The 14,800-nt window shown below is 45.5% G+C and overlaps 1 protein-coding gene across 1 annotated transcript in view; it reads right to left on the bottom strand.

Annotated features, from left to right (window-relative positions):
* Positions 1–14,353, bottom strand: part of slc20a2 (solute carrier family 20 member 2) — a 32,759-nt gene extending 18,406 nt beyond the window's left edge. The window contains 1 exon segment of the mRNA XM_042708330.1: positions 13,550–14,353. The gene's annotated coding sequence lies outside the window, so the exon portion shown is untranslated.
* Positions 14,354–14,800: the final 447 nt, after the last annotated feature.

The following is a 14,800-nucleotide window of genomic DNA, read 5'->3' as shown; positions in this document are numbered from 1 at the left end:
GTGAGAGGATGGTGTGACAATGTGTGTGTGTGTGTGTGTGTGTGTGTGTGTGTGTGTGTGCGCGTGTGTGTGAAAACCTTTGAAACAGAGGCTGTCAGTGACTGAGCGCAAGGGAGAGAGGAAGACAGAAAGCGAGAGAGAGAGAGAGAGAGAGAGAGAGAGAGAGAGAGAGAGAGAGAGAGAGAGCGAGAGAGTGAAAGAGAGCAAATCCCTGGCAGTTACTGCAGTCAAACCAAGGACACTAATCATAGCTGCCATCATCACTAAGTCAAAAAATAATTCCATCACACACACAGAGCTAAGCAACATTAACAACGCACACAGGGAACTGCTAGAAAACACAGATGTTCAGTCTGACACACAAATGCTGTGTGACCCAGGCACCTTGACCCAGTCTCTCCACACCTGCGTGACCCAGGCCCCTTGACCCAGTCTTCCACACACACCTCTGTGACCCAGGCCCCTTGACCCAGTCTCTCCACACCTCTGTGACCCAGGCACCTTGACCCAGTCTCTCCACACCTGCGTGACCCAGGCCCCTTGACCCAGTCTCCACACACCTGAGTGACCCAGGCACCTTGACCCAGTCTCTCCACACCTCTGTGACCCAGGCACCTTGACCCAGTCTCTCCACACCTGCGTGACCCAGGCCCCTTGACCCAGTTTCCACACACACCTCTGTGACCCAGGCCCTTTGACCCAGTCTCTCCACACCTGCGTGACCCAGGCACCTTGACCCAGTCTCTCCACACCTGCGTGACCCAGGCCCCTTGACCCAGTCTCCACACACCTGCGTGACCCAGGCCCTTTGACCCAGTCTCCACACACCTGCGTGACCCAGGCCCTTTGACCCAGTCTCCACACACCTGATGCACACCTGTAGCCTCCAACCATCTGCATCTCTACGATAAAACCCCACTGCACTTACTGCATACGACACATGCTCCTTCTATGATAAAACCGCACTGCATATACTGCATACGACACATGCTCCTGCTATGATAAAACCCCACTGCATACCGACACACGGTCCTTCTACGATAAAACCGCACTGCATACCGACACATGCTCCTTCTATGATAAAACCCCACTGCACTCACTGCATACCGACACATGCTCCTTCTATGATAAAACCTCACTGCATACCGACACACGCTCCTTCTATGATAAAACCTCACTGCATACCGACACACGCTCCTTCTATGATAAAACCGCACTGCATATACTGCATACGACACATGCTCCTGCTATGATAAAACCCCACTGCATACCGACACACGGTCCTTCTACGATAAAACCCCACTGCATACCGACACATGGTCCTTCTATGATAAAACCCCACTGCACTCACTGCATACCCCGACACATGCTCCTTCCCGCCTGGGAGCCACCGTTAAGAGACAGCACACAACCATGCGTTTCACCATTCACAGCAGGATTTGGGTAAAGAGTCACAAACCAATCAACTGAACAGCTTAACTGGCAGACTGGCAGACCAGAGTCCGCTTCTACGAGGTATGAACTGTATGATGCTAGAAAATATCCGATGCAATAACTCATGTGGGAGAAGTAGTAGCATCCATCCAGGAGTGACTCAGAGGCCTGAATGTGCTGCACTGCCGCATTGCATCCAGCTGCATACCAATGCATCCAAAGCCAACAGCCGGTGGAAATAAGCTGCCTGGGTTGCAACAACAACAACAAACAACCACAACAAACAACAACATCAACAAACAACTCCTATTAGAAAGCCAAACTGACTTGAAGGATTGATTCCATAGAGGCGCAACACCTATCTGTTCTAATGTGCAGCCTCATCGTGCCATTGGGTATTCTTGGCCACGCTCAGGCTGCTGCGTCGACAGAGAGGCAAGGTCACGACACCGAGTAAAAGCCTGACGGAGGAGGACTATAGTCCCAACAGAGATGCATAATATTTACATCAGACGTAGGCTGCAGGGGCCACTGGGTCATTCAAGCCAGGCAGGTGCAATGAATCATTTAACCAAATGACCTATCAATCAGATCAGGTTTGTTCTTCCCCTGGTTACAATTCAAACCTTCATATCAGCCTACACTCAAGGGTACAACTCAGTGAGTTAAAGATAGTGTGTAGTTTTCAGTGGTCTCTATTAATAGAAACGAAATGTATTCAGAATTGTTTGCATTGGTGTACAATTACTTGTAATTATAAATTGTTGTGTTTTTGTTAGCTATGTTTCTACAGTAGCCCAGAAACACTAGCTCAAGATAGGGCCTTTCAGTGTTGCTATGGCACTTAAATGGCACACACGACACACTGGAACACACACGTGCATAAATGGAGGCGACACAGGACACACACACACACACGCAGGTAGGCCTGAACCTTACACACTGAACCTTTAAAATCTCTGTTCCGTTCCTCATAAAACCACGATTCAACGCCAACATGTTGATGTCCTCTGACATACAATTTATCTCCTTTAAGTGGCATCTCCTATGAGCCAGTGTGTATAAGAACATATGTCTAAACTCTCCCATGGGCGAGTAGGCGTCTAAACCGTGAGTGGAAAATATGTGTGTATTTTGTGCGTCTGAAAAATCAATTCATCGTCTCATGAAGGCAGAGCTAGCGGTAGCAGAGTTCCCATTCAACATAACCAAACCCCCAAAAGGTGACTAGTGCATCATGTGTCAGCCTGTGGGCAACTTTAAGGCAGGAAGCCGGTCTTGTTTGTGTGTGTGTGTGTGTGGGCTTTTGACATAGCTCACGACCAAAAGACTGGCTCATCATGACGTAAGGCCACCACAGCCGTGGCTGCGAGTGACCCTGTGAGATCACTGGGGCTGGGACTCCCTCAGATGCGAGGCCAGCTGGAGGCAGTTTGCTTAACTGCTGTTCTTCACCACTTCTCCAACATGCGATCTGAGCCCCAGTGCTTATGGAGGAAGAAGAGGAGGAGGAGGAGGAGGAGGCCACTGACCACAGGGCAAGCACGCTCACGCACATGTGCAAGCACATAGCCACACTCACAAAAGCCAAAAGGATAGTGTGAAACGGGCTGTCTTCCTAGGCATGCACTAGCGTGCAAACGAACCATTTATGGGTTCACACACCAATGTTTGCACGGTCTCTCACACACACACACACACACAGACACAGACACACACACACACACAGCACAACATCTAACCTACACAAACACAAGGTTACACAGACGGATCCCCCCTATCTCCCTCACACACACACAAAAAGATACACACTCACTCACACAAAACAATACACAATCTAGATACAAACACAAGGTTACACAGATGGATCCCCCCTCTCTCCCTCACAAACAGATACACAAACAGATACACACACACAGACACACACACACACACATCAAATGGGCCCTCTCAGTAACAGGCTTTCAGAAAAGCCTTCCATCGGCGGCGATGCCCACTGCTGACATCATGTTCTGGACGCGAGTACAATGGCCTCTTTCATGCAAAGATCATGAGCTCCTCCTACACCACACAGAGCACTCGTAGAGCCATCTCTTGTGTAGCAGGATCAAGCACTCATTAACTCTACAAAGTGCTAGCCAATGTCAACCTTATCGCCGCCGCACCATCGCTCGATGCCCTAGTCCTTCAGGCAAAGTGCCTTTATATCCTGAGGCCTGACTCCATCCTGAGGCAATCCCATACTTCCAGCCCCTTGCCCTTAGGCCTCTGGTTCCCACACCCGCCCCCCAGCGTAGGCCTGCTCAATTATGGACACAAAAATCATAAACATGAATATTTTGGTCAGTACTGAGATCACGGTGATTCAACACGATGACTCATTCAGTGGTGTGGTTGTGCACGCAAACATGAGTCAGCACCGGACCTTCAAGCGCTTTGGTTTTAATAAAAAAAATGTTTTTACTACTACTATAACTAGTAGTATTATCATAAATGTATATAATGTTTATATTACTATAACAATATATTCATATATAATTAGTCTTCTATAAGAAATGGTAAATAAACTACTATATACAGACAAAGATCATCTTTAGTTCATTTGTGTACTGAGTACTATGCATAAGATAAGTACTGTATGCTAACGCTAGGTCTGAGATTTGACATTTTAGACCAGCCTTTAAACTGGTATGCAATTATAACTGAGAAAAGGTTACCTGTGTTTTGAACAGGGCTATAGTGGATAGCACCAAGAGACTGGGTAGCTCTTCCCTGTACAAACATTGTGTTTCGTCAGATTTGGACATTGAAATGGGCATGAGAACCATTTCAACTCAACATTAACATCTCTGTGTTTAAAAAAAAATTCCAACTGCACCACTAGGCTACTCCCTTACTTAACGTCTGGCTGGCGTTAGATATTTACCCCGTAGAATAGGCCTGTAGCCTTTGTGTTAAATCACCGTCAGCTATTTCTTTTGTGTTTCTGTTCATTCACTGCTTTCTATTATGCTTATGTTTACTAGTTTTTTTTTTTATGTATTATAGTTTGTTTTAACTATGTTTTTACTATGTACTGCCTCTGTGGCACTCTGAGATTCTTTTGAATGAAAAGTGCGCTACACATAAAATGCATTATTATTATTATTATTATTAATATATTTAGCTTGCTAACGAATGTAACAGTATGTTTTGTCATGAATATTAAACCGTGCGAAACTTCAGTAGTGGCTATTCAGTGGCTGACCGTGAGTTAGGGGCTGTCACGGAGGGGCAAACGCGCACCGCTATAAGGAAATGACTGCGCAGGACTTATAGCACAAGACAAAACGAGAGACTAATTGCAAAACGAAATGCGGCACATCAATTGCCTCATCTCGGTTGTGTTGTTTTCATAATCGTTTGCAAGCCATAATCATAATTGAAACTGAAATTGGAATAATTGCACAGCTCTACACCAGCTCTCATCCATAGCTCAAAGCTACAAAAGGCTTCATTCACACCACCCAAATTGTGTGCCCAAACTAATGCCCTCACCCTCCGCTAAACTCCCAAACCCTTAAACATCTTCCTCTTCCTCTTCACATCTCCAGGGCTCCATATTGGCTTTAGAATTGATACCAGAATAAGTTTTTTTTTTTGCCTTCAAACCTTTGCCCTCAGGTTGGGTTGGTGGGAAACATTCCCAACCCAGAATGTTATCAGGGCGGTTCCACTGTACTGAACTTAAGTGCTTTTGCCTGACAAAGAGTAGGAGTAAGGGTGTGTGAATGTGTGCCTGTTTCGCCAAGTTCATTCACTTATTTATTCTTCACTTGTGTGGCTTTGCCTCTCCTCCCACAGCCAACAGGACGGAGCCTGTGGGGCCACGGACGATAGAAAAGTGAGACAAAAGAAGAGACAGAGAAAGGGGAAAGGACTAAAGGAGAAGCTAAGCAACGGAACTGAGAGGGAAAATGTTGACATTCTATGTAACATAACAGAAATGTGGTGTAGCAGCAGAGAGTGGAGAGACACTCCCCGTCTCTTGGGCTTTTATGAGATAATCCCTTTTTTTACCCAACACATGCCAACATAGTAAATCATGAACAAGGCAGGAAAAAAATCAAATGTACTTTGGAGTAGGGATGTCAACATGACAACTTGGTCTGATGCTGCCAAACAGGAGAGTTCAGTAGCCTAATGTTTGATCAAAATCCTGCCAAGAACAAAACATACAAAAACACTATGAAAGAGTGACAAAGAGTAGCCTAGGTCAAATACAACCATGTCTTTAGGCATACAACTGCCTCATGAGGGGATACGAGAGGACTAAGAGATATTCACATATTGCACGGCTGGTAATCATTCGCATGGCCAACACAATCAGAGATGTGTTATATTTAAATGTTCAAATTGATTGTGAGGCAATTTCTCTGCTACAGGCCACACTTAAATGAGTGCACCTCCAAAAACAATTAGTCAAATGATGATCACACACAGAACCAAACTGTTTGTATAATTAAGGTTGTTTTTTCTTTAGCTTTCTTTGTTTAAGCAACTGCTTGCCGAGTGAGAGAGAACGTGGCATTTCTTTATATTGATCGTACATGAAAGGCCCTCGCCGATTAAACAGAACCCTTGACATGTTATTGACTCAGGTTGTGGCAGGTGACTATTCAGTGTCCTCTCTTCTGATTAGATTTAAGGGATTAGGATGGGCTGAGGATTTAGGTCTAAACAATTTTCATGTCAAAAAAAATTGTGATGTACAAAATCAGTCATCAGGCCTGAAATTGACAATAATAATTTAAAAAAAAAAGTACACCCATCTGAATAGTTGTCATCGCAAACTTTGTTAATGGATGTTTTTGCAGTTGGCAAGTTTGCAGTGGCTAACAGACCAAGTGATGGTAAAATAAAGCTATTGCTGTTTGAGAAGACTTAAATGAAACTACAGATCGATGTCCGCAAGAAAATGTGAGGTGTGATTGCTCAGCAGAGAGGAGAGGGACGCGAACAGCAAACACACGGATCAGACGTGGGAATAAAAGCAGTACACAGGAAATAGGGACAGAATTGTGTTGAATAAACTACACATAAACGCTAAATAGAGACACCTCTATTGTCACCATGGTCCCTCAACATTAGTCTCCTCCGCAGGGGACCAGTAGTGCACACGCACACATCATAAAAATGTCTCCAAAACACGACAGATTTTTGTTGATCATTACATCTTCCGTAGGTATGAGAGCAATCTTTTGGTGTATTCTTGTAAATTGTGTTATAAGTGTTAGATTAGGGTGAATATCATATATCAGACACAATATAACTACATCTCAACAACCCCCCACAAGTCAGTTTGCATAGCACAAGGCCACAGCCATCAGGCTTGGCGCCTGACCTTTTGTCTATGTTGAGGAGCCGTCAGACATGGTTCCTGGCTTTTGTGTGTCTTGGAGCCAGAGCTATTAGACTCTGATAGTTGGCTTTTGTCTACAACCACCACAAGAGGGTTGAGGCCAAAAGGCATTAGCATCTATATGGCCATACCTGGCTATGGCCCTTGGTGAAACTGGCCACTATATCCATCCAATATGGCCGCAGAAGAGTGTTACAGAGTGACATATGGGGTCAAGGGGCATCATAGAGTGCCAACCATCTGTGTCAATGTGTTTGACACGTTATTTTTCTATAGCCAATGAATCGATTTTGACAATCCTAATTCTAAGATTATCAGCCGTGGGCCTCTCAGCAGTTTCCTGTTCAAAGGTTGCAAGAGCATTGTGTCCAGTCACAGTGTTTTGAACAGGTGAATACATTTATAAAATAAATAAATAAAAATATCACAGATTTAACAGCAATTTAACTGCCCTATTGCACTAATGCATCTGGCAAACGGCTCTGTTTTCCTAAGCCCCTGACCCACCAAGACTACAATCGGCCATTTGCCATGTCGGACTGTCCGTGAGCGTGTGTGTGTCTTTGTGTGTCCCACACTGTTGGCTGGAAATGTTTTAAATCTGAGGCTTTATTGACCTCCAGCTCTCGACACAGGTTTGGGAAATCCCCTTGAACCTGTAGCTGTAGCAGGCCTATCCATGATTGCACCCATTTAGTGCGCTTTCTCCTTACTTTTACCCTTCCGCCTCTTCCTTTCTTTTTCTTTTCAACAGCCAAAGGCTGAGAATTCCAGTGCCATTTGCAACTTCTTCTCGGTTAGAAGTACATATATTATGAAACCGTCTGTGGTGAGCGAGAGTGGTGTGGAAAAGGGTGAGCAAGCGGTGCTGTGTTCATGGTTTGGTATGGAGAGTTATTTCTTCCCACGCAAGCGCAGAAAGTATACGCGCTAGTTGGTTGTTAGCCGCTAGTTCTTTGACGTCAGTTTGGTGTGTCCCTGGCTTCACAGATATGTTGAGATTCCACCAGCAGCTAGCCATTCAATCTCGGCTGCAAGCTAGCCATACAATCTCGGCTGCAAGATGTCAAACCCTCCAATCGAGCTGAGATTGAGGCATTTTTGCCCATAGAATTTTTTTTTCTGTTGATAACAATGCTTTTCTCTGCACCCTCTTGTAAAGTTTTTGTAACTTGTAACGTTAAATTGTAACTTTGAATTAACACAAGAAAAACATCAGCAGGAATGTAGGCTGTAATAAGCCACAGTGTTGGTGGTGTCTTCATTTCATTAATTTACAAAATACAGCTGATAAGTATCCATTAAGTCGGTTGAAATGGTACGTGCAATGTAAGATGTAAACTCTAACTCTCGGCTAAGTACTCTGATAGCTGTCTGCTGGAGCTAGCACAGTGGCTAGCGTTAGTCATCGTTGTCACTTTGAATTAACACAAGCAAAGCATCTGCTTAAATATAGACTGTTATGAATCCGCCGTGGTGGTGGTGGTGGTATCTTAATTTATTTGTGAAAACACAGCAGATAAGCAGTTATATGTTTGAATGGCTCTGTCTCCTTGTCACCCTGAAACTTAAACCATCTGTCCCATTTATAGGTAAAAGGTCAGATATCCAGTAGATGCTTTTGTCCAGTGTCCTAGAAAAGCATCCTGCCCTGGCCGGGAATCAATCCCAGGTATGTGGCTTGGAAGGCAGCGATGCCACCCACTGTATGACTAGTACCGTATTACCATGACAGATCACATACCAGAAAAAAAATCTCTGATGAGCGGCCAGGTATGTTAACGTATTGGTGTGGTTGAAATGACAGAGTGCTATATAATCTTGTTCGCCAGCCATGGCTGCTACCTTTGGTCTACCTACTGTAGCCTACAGCTGGCAGAGGAAGAGTAGAGAGGGAAAAAAACGACAGTAACAAAAAAACGACGGGGGGGGGGGGGGGGGGCATTTTCAGCCATTTTTACAAGAGCATTACATGGGATCAGGATGGACGTGTCAGAGTTGGAGCGTTATTAATATCTCAAAAAGGCTAGGAGCACAAGCGGCGTCACAAAACGGGCGGAATAAAGATAAAACTTACGAAGAGCATTATTGTGACAGAGCAATCGCACTAGTAAACAGTTAAGTCTTCTGATGGCTGCTAGCAAGGTTGGTAGCACAATGATTAGTGTATTTTCCTGGCTGCTAGTAAGGTTGGTAGCCCAATGATTAATGCATTTTCCTGGCTGCATTCTAGAGGTGTCTGACCTATTTCTGGGATGTTCTTTAGCAAAGGTTCAGCATGGTACTCTACGTTGGGCCTCTACTAATGATAACTGCCAACATGCTTGCTAGCTAGTGTGCCACTGACTACTAAGATTGGACCGGTTTGGCCACTCAAATAATATTATTCGGTCAGACTAGCCCAGAGGACACTGTGAATCACCGCACTCAGAGAGTAATGAGTTTGCCAGATACCTACAACCAGCAAATCTAGAAACCTGACTGATTTATTACACAAATCTGGTTGATCATTATGGCAAACACCAACTGTAGAAGTACAAGGAATTACTATCATTAGAACATGGATAGCATTGATAGACAGTAACAGTGAGGGACAGGAACATAAGAGGTGTGTGAGTGTGAGTGTGCGCGTGTGCGTGTTGGCAAGACTCCAGTGCGTCACTGTACTGAAAATTCGAACCTTGTGATCATCTGCTCCTATGATCTCGCTCTATCTGCCAGTGCAATCTCTCCAGTAACAAATGCCCTTTTCTACTCTGCTCCCCAAATAACACGCTATCTCTCCTTAAAAAACCCAGCCAGGACCCACCGATCTTGGAACAGGTAGTACTAAACATGGATCTAAGCAAAGAAACTACCAAGCACCAGGAATGTCGAAAGCATTTGTAATAACAACTAAGTGAAAGCAGAGCCAGAGTTTTAGATTTACTGTGTCAACCTCAACAAAGCCTTGCATTCAATACCCCACTGGCTTGACCGACATCCCAACAAGGGAACGTTGAACTCGGCTTCAACCATGCAATTAACTCCGATTTAAAAACAGAGCTCTTCACAACGATGCTGGGCTTGATTCAATGGTGAACCACCGCCTCACCACATAGGGACGTTGTTTTGAGAAAGTAGGCTTGTGTGTTTTATTCCAATAAATGGATAAGACTAATTCCCCTTGAATACATTAACAACTAAAACCTTAACATCCACACACACAAAAACACACCTCAGGCAAACAGTCAGGAACATATTATTATTGTACACTATATTAATGTAGAGATAGGATAAGACAGGGAGCCAATGGCTGGAATGACCTCTGACCCCTACAGAAGGTCAAGATACTATGCTTAACCTGTTTGCACTCATTGCATTCACCATCCTAAGAAGCTAGGAACTGGCATTGTTTGCTCGAAGGCGGAGTCGAGTTTCAAACACCTGTCAAAGCGGAAAATACAGAGTGCACTTTCCACGGGGACAAGCTGACAAGTCATGGCACTCGAATCTTATCACACCTCCCCGCACGACCAGCACAACAAGCCCAAACACATACCATGATGGGACGGATGGCTGAGCTGTCTGTCCCTTTCTGAAACACGTATCAGATCTGTATCATTGCTCTGCCCCACAAACCAATGGGATCCTGCAGCACAGGCTCAACACAGGGCCAATACAGGGCCAACACGGGGCCAACACAGGCTCAACACAGGGCCAACACAGGGCCAACACAGGGCCAACACAGGCTCAACACAGGCTCAACACAGGGCACACACAGAGCCAACACAGGGCCAACACGGGGCCAACACAGGCTCAGCACAGGGCACACACAGGGTCAACACAGGCTCAACACAGGGCTGTGGAAAGGCGTGGTGACATGTAAACAGCAAGCCGAGAGCAAGCACCTATTGAACTCTGAGGCAGGCTGGCTGGCAGGCATTCCAGGACTGTACTTGGTGATGTTCCTCACTCACTCCCACGGAGGAGCAGAGGTCCCACTGGGATCTATATAGGCTTTAGGTCATACCATGGGCCTGAGGGGTTTCAACAGTTATTGTTTAAGTAACTGATTAAGGATAAAAGCTTCAGAAAATGATTTAGTCTTCGGAGTTATAGGGGTTGTTCGGGGTCAAGGCTTGAGGATGGAGCTCGAGGCTGAAGGATGAAGACAGCATTAGAGTTAGGGACTGAGGAGCTAAAGCAGTTTGAAGGTGTTAACGCTAGTTAAGGCTGGAGTAGAACTGCCTGGTGGACAACAGCAGAATTGGAGTTTAAAGAAGGCCTAGCTTTGGGGTTTAAAGAACTGACAATTTAGTATTAGGTTCTAGTTCAGGGTTCAAAAGGCCAGTTTAAGGTTCGGACAGGTAGACAGCAATAGGGTTCCTGTCTATGGAGCTGCGTCAGGATTAAGGTTCAAATCATTGGCTAAGGCAGGCGACGGGTATAACAGATTAATTTTCACTTTGTATTGACAGATGTTTGTTTTAGGGTTTAAGGGAAAGGGTTCAGGCTTACGACTGGCGTAAGTCTGGGGATTAAACGGGCTGGTGGGAACCGGAGGGCCCGCAGGTGTCATGTGTCTCTCTCTCTGGAGGCCTGAGGCACACGCTGGAAATAGGCCTGTCACATGAGCTGCCCAAGAGGCTGCGCAGGGAAAACAGGCAGCTGTCCTGCTGGGTCTCTCTGTCTTTCACACACATAGAGACAGACACATGCGCGTGCACACACACACACACACACACACACACACACAGATACCTGTAAAACCTGCACTGTAGGACAAAATGCCAACCAACACACACATGTGCATACCTGCATGCATCGCATCACTCATCAGGGACGCTTGTAGTCAGCTCCCCTCAAGACTCACCTGCTACAGGTCGACTCACCCGCTACAGGTCGACTCACCCAATAGCAGCCCTAACACTGACCTTAACCAACTCACCCAATAGCAGCCCTAACACTGACCTTAGCCACAGTCATGGCTTCATCTGAGCACTGGAGAGACAATTACAAATCCACCAGTAATGACCTTCATAACAATTACTAAAATAAGAATGGCTACATGAAAGCGCTTGTAGATTGTGGCGTGCCCCTGTTAAGCCAGAGCGCTTTGGTCTAGAATGGACAGTCTAAAGCCAGCTAAAGCCGCCTCACTCTTTCCGGGTAAAAATGAACACGTACGAAAGTGTCCCTGAATGAAGCAGACAGCCACATTAAGGCGAACCAACATTTACTAATGTGGACTTTCCCTTTAAGGCAGACTGACTCAGTGGCTATGGCTGGAGTGCATGCCAGCCTGAAGGAAGGCGGTTGTCACGGAGATGCCAGGGGCTTTTAGTTGTAAAGTCATAGAGTTTGTTCTCTTGGAATTTGGGTACACAATGATCAGGGCTCTTCTGAGTTAGGGGTTCAAAGCAATGAGTTTAGAGCAATGGTGAAAAGACTAGGGTCACAGATTATTTCAGAATAGGATGGTTGTTTATGACTGTACTATAGTTGGGGTAGGACAAAGAGAGTAGTTTTTAATTACCTCTGAACCAGTATGTGCCAACAAGCAAAACTACAGTCCCTCACATTTACAATGTACCAAAGTACACACTGAAATGCAATCCGCTGGATCACATCACGGTGATGCAGGCTGAGTGAAATCTGGCCCAACCAAGGTCACCGATGATGATGATGATGATGATGATACTCTACATAAAAAAGAACACATCTACATGAATCGTGCATACACGTCATGCCACCATCGAGATATTACGCAAAAAATCCAACACCTACTACACATAGGTATACGCTACATGTATAACAATTACCCATATTACATCCAATCTTCTACGCTACAGTCACTAAAGTCTATACAGCTTTAGCTATACGACACGCAACAGCTAACGATGGCAGGACCTCGCAATCAAACTGAGGATATAACATCCACCCTCCCCCTTCCCTGCCGGACACACGGGGTGCCTGATAACAACCACGTTTTTACTTGTCTGTTCAGTGTCCAGTATCGCGTGGTTCCTTGCATTGATTTGAAGCACGCACTCATCGCCAGCGACCACATTTGGTGATTGCTGAACTCACCAATACCGCGCGTGCGCAGACTGTGTAGCAGGACTACGTTGAAGACTCAATGGCAATATCTGCGTTAAAATGCATTATCAAGTTATATGTTGACAACAGCTGACCTACTACAACACAACATGCTGTCATAATGTAGCCTACTCATTCAGATCCGTGTTCACGTAGTTATTAACAGCTGCCTTCGGACACTCAGTCTGTGCATTTCACAGATCAGCATTCTCATTCATGTTTAAACTAGACAATAACTGGCAATTGTATTATTATGTGTCTACTGTACAAACCCATGTACCACTGACTATGTACCTACTTGACAACCAGAGATCAACACAGCACGTCTTCCTACCTGTCAACATAGCCCAGTTACAACGTAAGGTCTGCTTAGCCTTCCATCGACTAAACAGTCCAAGTCACATCAAGAAAGAATGCTGTTGGAAGGTGCCTCACGCCGTTGTGTTAATCTTAATTCAGAAGAACGTATTTTTCAGAGCACTGTCGCCAAAAGTCACATTACCACAGCCTGTTGACTCCGCTCCACATGGTCCACTACGGGAGCTTTATTATTGTTCACCAGTACGGAGCACGTAGAGGAGAACCTTCAACACTAAAGGCTACTGTGGTCATGTATAGCTATAATACACTTACCAAGAAGCTCCGTGTCTAAGATAGGCACACAGCTCTGCTCTGCTCAGCCGTCAGCTGGTTTAACCTCGCGATCGCGGTGAGAATGCACAGAGATTCCAGCACGCTCGTGAACACGTCTTGCTCCGTCAAGCGACCATGTTGTCCTGAGAGCGAGCAGAGCGAACATCCGGGCGCCGCAGGGATCGGGGGCATGAGCGCGCACCGCCACAGGGATCAGAGAGGAAAATTGTATGGGCGGAATATTTGAGCATTTTGTACATGCAACATAAATTCCTGCTGTATGAAACCGCAATATCAACATTCAACATCATTAACCATCAACACCAACCCCCCGGCACTGTTGCGCTGTCGTGATGTATGTATTTATGCGGAAGTTTTTGAACAAGGTTACAACTTCTCATTTTACCTTTTCCCTAAATTTTGATAACAAGGATGTTCTGTCGTAGACTACAATTTCCAAACTGGACACATGTACTGTCATGACATGTAAAACTCTGAGGTAGTCCCCTTATGAAGGCTATCCGCAGTTTTCCTGTTACGCGCTGAGTTTCATTCAATGTGTGGCCTGTTGGAGCGGGCTGACCACGTGCGCGCGGCCACGCTCATTGGGCTGTTACGTAACTGCACATCAACAATACACGCGCTGCGTATCCTCACATCCCGATTCTAACCGGACCCGCTGTCCACCAAGGGATACTGTAGTGGTATCGTAATGCCACTGGAACGTTTGTAGCGATGAATCATCAACCATTCGAATACATTTAAACAGCTTGCAGATACTAAACAGTTACCGGAAACGTGAACGTGAAACAACAAGCAAAGGCGAGCTCTATAGGCTTACGTGTAGAGGGGGTCGGACTTAACCGCACGTGCCAGGATTTGTTGAAGTGGGCATGTTCGCAGAGGCAAGCGACTGGTCTTCCTCTACTAACACCGACCACGAGGCCCTCAAATACTAGGCTACATGTAACCTAGCCTTGTCTTTGTTTCTGCGATCCTAAGTGACACTGGAATAGCCACATTGTGTTGGCAATTGCCACATTGTGTTTCAATACAGCCATGTATCAGCATATTGTTAAGCTTGGTTACACGCTGTGTTTAACCAGCACCCCAGGTGGCAGCTGATTCTAGAAATGCCTTGGTGTTGTGCGAATGTGTTGGGTTTGGACCAGATCCATTACAAAGTTAGTTGCAATCTGCGAAGGAAAGTAGGCTGTGACTGAAACTGTTATTTAACTTAGGTGATGATGT

Source organism: Clupea harengus, chromosome 7, assembly GCF_900700415.2.
Source record: "Clupea harengus chromosome 7, Ch_v2.0.2, whole genome shotgun sequence".
NCBI lineage: Eukaryota > Metazoa > Chordata > Actinopteri > Clupeiformes > Clupeidae > Clupea > Clupea harengus.
The sequence above is the reverse complement of the archived record's forward strand: the minus strand, read 5'-3'. Positions and strand labels throughout refer to the sequence as shown.